The sequence below is a fragment of the Pelodiscus sinensis genome, chromosome 2 (assembly GCF_052426305.1).
Source record: "Pelodiscus sinensis isolate ZL-2025 chromosome 2, ASM5242630v1, whole genome shotgun sequence".
NCBI classification, from domain to species: Eukaryota; Metazoa; Chordata; order Testudines; family Trionychidae; genus Pelodiscus; species Pelodiscus sinensis.
In genome coordinates, this window is record NC_143053.1 from 63,618,729 (window position 1) to 63,624,728 (window position 6,000).

At 46.1% G+C, this 6,000-nt stretch overlaps 1 protein-coding gene across 1 annotated transcript in view; it reads right to left on the reverse strand.

Moving 5' to 3' along the window:
- The window catches only part of CHD7 (chromodomain helicase DNA binding protein 7), a 200,738-nt gene extending 194,945 nt beyond the window's left edge, over positions 1–5,793 (reverse strand). The window contains 2 exon segments of the mRNA XM_075920640.2: positions 3,485–3,587; positions 5,362–5,793. The gene's annotated coding sequence lies outside the window, so the exon portion shown is untranslated.
- Between the last annotated feature and the right edge of the window lie 207 nt (positions 5,794–6,000).

Consider the following 6,000-nt stretch of genomic DNA (forward strand, 5'->3'; position numbering starts at 1 on the left):
GGCTCTGCAAATATAAGCATAAACATTTCTGAAACCGAGCCCATGTTCCTGAATATTGGTGGAGTATGGGTTTATATAACTTACTGCATACACTGCCAGTAGTATACATTTCCATGTTTTAAGAAAAGTACACTATTACATATAAACATGGAAAAGGCAAAAGAATAAGCACTATATTCATAAGCAGCTATGGAACAGTTTGTCTGAAATTAAAGAGGTCAGAAGCTTAGGGATAACCTGCTCCTGATTTTTTCCTAGGTGCATATTTACAGCTTAAAAACAAAACATTATATATAGAGATTAGTTGGAAGGTTAGGAAGTAATCAGTTTCTGCATACTTAAGAATACTCCTTAGAGCTTTATTTATCCCTTAAAGCTTTGTCGTCATATTGAGAACCTTGGAATGTATTCTTTGTGTAACAGAATGCTTCTTATTGAATTAAAAGATTATTTAGAAAACAGTGGAGAATAGACATTTCATTTGGTAACCATACAATACATTTTCACTCTGAGCAGTTCATGGTAAGGTAAGAGTCACAGAAAGTTACAATTAGATGATACGGATGGAAACAAAACAAAATTCATTGAAGTTTTAACACATGTCCAAAAAGCTTTCTTTAAAAAACCCAACCTGCTAGATATCCTGTTCCTGCTCCTCTACAATAAGTTATCCCTCTCCCTGCACACAAAGGACCCTAAAACCAGATCCTTAGAATAAAGTGCTTTCCTAGTCTTAACTTTTTTTAGCATTCCAGCAACAGTAATCTTAAATTTCAGTTCAAATCTAAATTATATTAGAGTCTATTCCAAGACTATACTCTGTGGGAGTAGGAGTTAGTTGGGAAATAAGGGAAGAGGATGCATGAAGGAAGAAGCTGGAATCTGTCTCAGATAGGACTGGATAGTGGCAGCAGATTAATGAAACACCCTCTTGCCCCTTTGAGGAATAGATTAAAAATGGAAATAAAGGTTTTGTCTATACTAAAAACTTTCTTGTGATGTACTAAAATCAGTTTAATACAATTTTGATATTGCAGGCAAGACCCAAGCCACAGGAGTAGAAAGTGTGCTGTTTCATCCACATTGCCTGTGAACGTCACTAAACCATTCCCTAATCCAGAACAATTGGTAATCTATCCATAGGAATGACATAGGAGAGGGATTGCAAGACAAGAATGAGATGTATGCGTAGAGACTGGGGAAGCCTGCTGTGCAACTACTCCGCACCACCAGCCCCAACTTGATCCAGACAGCCTATTTGTGAACACTAAATTCACTCATTCAAACATTCAGCAGATTTTAAAAGCCTTCCATCTGGAAATTAATTGACAGATATACTACCTACAGGAAATGAAGGCTAAAGATTTGGTATAGAATTAAAGGCACTTACATGTTTGTTTCCCCCCTTTCCCATCTTTCAGGCCCCTTCCTCCCTCTCCACACATTGCTTCAGTGCATCACATCAAAATTTAGATAGAAATAGCCAGTATCAGTCAATATGGCCATGTCAATACAGTCACAATGCAAAATCTAGCAGCTTGTCTTGAAATAAGAAGAAATTTACTAGTTTTAATGCCAAGTTCCCTCCCCCCCCCTTTTACAGATGCTCTAAAATAATCTGTTTTTCTCCACTGTCTCCTTACACAAAAGGCCATCTTTGGATAAGGCCTTGGTCATTTCCATTGACCATTTTAAGATTAGGGCCTTTGTGTATCAGTAACATACTTAAAACGTGCACACAGCTTTACTTCTAGCACCTTAATTTTTATAAATGTATCTAACATCTTCACTCAAATCAAAACTGGCCTACACAAAATTCCAGAATTGTCACAGATGGCTTGAAAATATATGAAGCTAATAGGAAATAGCTAAAAGTTAAACAATCTTTCTAAATTAAACAATGTATGTGAAAATAAAGATTCAGATACATTTTAATTTTCAATGTGTGATAATTACAGATCAAGATTGTAAACCTTTTGGACTGTAAATATGGTAATTTGTCCAAAGTAGGTATATGCTACATGATGTAACCCTTCAATATTTTATAAAACAGCTGCACTATATAGTTTGCACATTTAAGAGGGAGGAAAAAGATACTCCAGTGCTCTTTTAAAACTAATTTCACACATTTGTAGTAATAGGTATTTTAATGGAAGCCACCAAAAGCATACTGAAATTTAGCCTACTATTTATGAATTTTTTTCTGCTTTTGGTAAGCAGATTTCAATCTCTTGTTATAAATTAATATTTGTTACATCATTTCAATTCTAAAACTTGGGAAGAGGATTAACAATCCTTACAAACATTTACTCGCTGTCATCAAAAGTTTATCTAAAAGCCAGACAAGTAGTAAAATTGCATGTGTTCTAAATTAAGAGAAAGCAAGTTTTCCCATTGTTTAAACCAATCTGAAATTTTAAAAAATTAAATGGCATACCATTATAGTGTTAAATACCTAATGAGAAGCTTGGTTGAGTGTGTTTATCCAACAGGTAGCAATGCAAGTTTAACTAACTTACGGATTCAGTGGGAAATGATATAGTTTAGAACAAAATATCTTCGGATATTTTAAATGCCTCTTAAAATAAAGTGTTTATAAGGTTTAAAAGGACTAAAAATAAGCAGATAAAATAAAATGATTAACCAAGAGAGACCTTATGAGGGATTGTGGCATTATCTATTTCTACCTAACACCCCTCCCCCCCAAAAAACCATAAACCAAAAACAAACTATTGTTCTGTTTTCCCAAAACGGGTGTTTTGAACCTTCAAATAATGGTTTGTAAGTAACACCTCTCCAAGATGTATTAATTGAGAAAAGTTAAACAACATAGTATCAAGTGCCATATGAACACAGCATCTATTTCCATATAAATAATCAAAAGAAAAAGTAACATTTATTCTCTCAGAGATCTAAATGGTAAGAAAGTCAACATTGCTTCAATCACCTGTTACAAACCTCAGAAACAAATGCTCAATTTCCCAAAACTGCAGGTTATTGCGAAGGGAACCACTGATATTTTCCCTTTTGTTTAAACAGCAGTTCTCTCTTAAAATAAGCCCTATCTAGCTGTCTCATCACAGTTAAGTTCTTAAGCTATCCCGTTGTTTAGCATATGTTATACAGAGCAACATGATTTTGTAAAGTAAATTTTTGTTGAAAACTTTTGATGAAGAAACTACAGAGTTTAGAAGTTCCTCTCTGTGCTGTGCTTAGCGATGCAAGAGGGAGTCCTGCAACGTGCCCCAAGCATCCAGCTACATTTAGCTTTCAGCCTTTTTATTATCATTGTCAATGAATGGGCCCCAGTCAAATTAAAGCTGCCATTTTAGGTTAAAGACTGGAGAGTCTCTGTTGTGCAACAGCAAGACAAAAACACTCCAAGCGACAGATGCAGCATTCTCTCAGGAAAATGATGGATTTCAACTTTTATAAAAATAAGTACTGGTCATGCTTTTAATATGAATTATATATTGATACTCACACATTACTGCAAACTAACAGGATTTATAATTGGGATAAATCAGCTACCCAGGCTGCTAAGGTCATAGTCATTAAGATTTTTTGCCGTCGTTAGAATGGATGATCTGTGAGGAAATGAACAGAAACATTTTTTGTTCAACTTGTTCCTTTGTATCTCCCTTCGTCCCATATACAATGATAGAAAATGACAAACAGTTCCCTGAAAGCCATCTTTTAGTACAAACATTGCTCAGATGCTACTGTGATGAAAGTAAAATCGAGGCTCATATACACACAGAAAGAAACTTAATGCCTTGAGAAGGTTTTTCTGATATTTCCCAAACCCAAATCCACCAGAGCAAGTAACTGAAAAAGCTCCCACAAACGAAAAATCTCACCTAAATGTAGTCAGAAGGCACATTCAGTACCTTCCCAAACGAAAACAAAGGTAGAAAGTGGGACAAGTACGTGGAGAGTTGTGTGGTGTATCTAACAATCTCTTAGTAATTCAAAGGGAACTCCCCGTACACTGCTACTTTTCTTTTGTCCATTGTCCGTTTTAAAAACTAGTTTAAACCAAGGCATGAGCAGAGTGTAAAAGTGATCTAAAGAAACCCCTCCGATTTACAGTATGTGCACGAAAGTCACCCCCTTTTTCAAAATTCAGTGACCCCTAAAACAACACAGCCAGCAGTTCGGGGGGTACCCCAGAGTGTGGGAGGGTGTCCCCTTATGTAACGCTATCAGGATAAATGAATGCAACGTAATGATGGCTGCTCATTGCCTGCAGCTCCTTCTCCCGGAGTCTCACCAACAACCTTCCCTCCACCCCCCCCCAGACCCCCCCCAGTGTCCGCTTCCCAATTCCACCAGCCCCCCATTCAGTAGTCAACCCCGCTGCCGCAACAACCCTAACCCACAGCAGAGCAGAGAGAAACAGAGAGACAGAGAAAATCGCCTGCCAGCCCCATTTCCCTGTGTGAATCAAACACAAACAACCACCTCCCCCCCCCCTTCCCTGACCGCTTGGCCTCAAACCACCTTTTCCGCTCACCCACAAAATGGCCTTGATTTCAGGGGGGGGGGGAGAACAGGCCCGAGTCGCCTGCGCTCTGCCCAGAGCTCCGCTCCGGACCCAGCTTGGGGAAGGGGCCGGGGTAGGAAGGGGAGCCGAGTTGGTTCGCAGGGTTAAGTCTCTATTATGCAGGCGCCGCCAGCACCAGTCCAGCTAGCGTTAGGTAGTGTCTCTCCCCCACCCCCTTCTCTTTCTTCTCCGGCTGTTAGAAGCAGCCGGGAGCCCCATCGCCAGCCGGCCCCCCTCCCCCGCCCCTCCCGGACAGAGACCCCCAGAGGCACCGCGTGTTTCCCCCACACACGCTCCCGGCCTCCCCGGGGGGGCTCCCCCTCCCGCGCCCCGGCTCCATGTGCCCGCGCCGAGCCCCGGGGACCGCGGGCGGGGGGGCTCCCTCACTTTGTTAGCGCTTGTTGTGCTGCCGGCGCCGGGAGCAGTCAGCGTGGTCAGCGAAGGCGGCGCTCCCCGGAGGGAGCCGCTCTCCCCGCGGCTCGGCCCCCCGCCTCGCCGCCCGCTCCCTCCCCCCCTCCTCGCGCAGTTTTACCCAACTTTTCCCCGGTTCCCAGCGCCCTCCAAACTTGCGGAGCGGGCTGGCGGGGGTCCCCTTTATACCCCCCCCCCGGGCAGCCGGAGCACAACAAAAAAGCCCTTTGCCCGCGGGGCAGCGCCCCACCGAGACCGCGCGGCCCCACGCGGGGCTGCCCCCAGGGGGAGGAGCTGACACCCCAGGGGGCAAGGACCTGCCGCGGGTCTGCCCCCCCCCGCTCCCATCCGCCCCCCAGGCCGGCAGCTCCCCGCCCGCCCGCCCTCCATGCGGGGTCACTCACCGGGTCAGCGCGGGGCTGGCTGGGCTCGGTGTCCCCCGCTCGCTCCCTCGCTGCCCAGGGGCCGGGGAGGAGGAGGGGACACGCTCCGGAGTTGGTGCCGCTGCCCGGGGCTGCTCGCACGCCCGGCGGAGTTGCTCCCTGGCGCCGGGGCCGGGGGTGCGGGGGGTGGGGGCGGAGAAGATCCCTGCCCGGGGTCAGCGCGGGTCTGCGGCCGGGTCGGGCTCCGCGCTGGGTCCCGGCTCCGCTCCGCTCCTTTGTGTAATTTTCACTCGATTCAAGTTTAATCCGATAGTTCCCGAGCGCGTCCGCAGGAGCCGAGCGAGACACCAGCCAGCCAGGCGGCTGCTGCTACCGCCCCCCTCCCGCCGCCACAAGGCGCGCCCCCGACACCGCCCCCTCCCCGGGGGCGAGCGCGCCTTCAGGCCCCGCCCAGCCCCTACACGTCACCACTCCAGCCTAGCATAATTTATGCAAGAATCCAGCCCCGTTGGGCGGGGGGGGGGGGAGAGGGGTCACTAACCTCCCCCCCGCCCCCACCCTCACCCGCGCCCCGCCAGGGGCTCCTCCTCCCCTCCCCACTTCCGGGCAGGGCCTGCTGCGCCGCAAAGGAGAGGGAGCCACTGGACGGCCGGCGGCGGC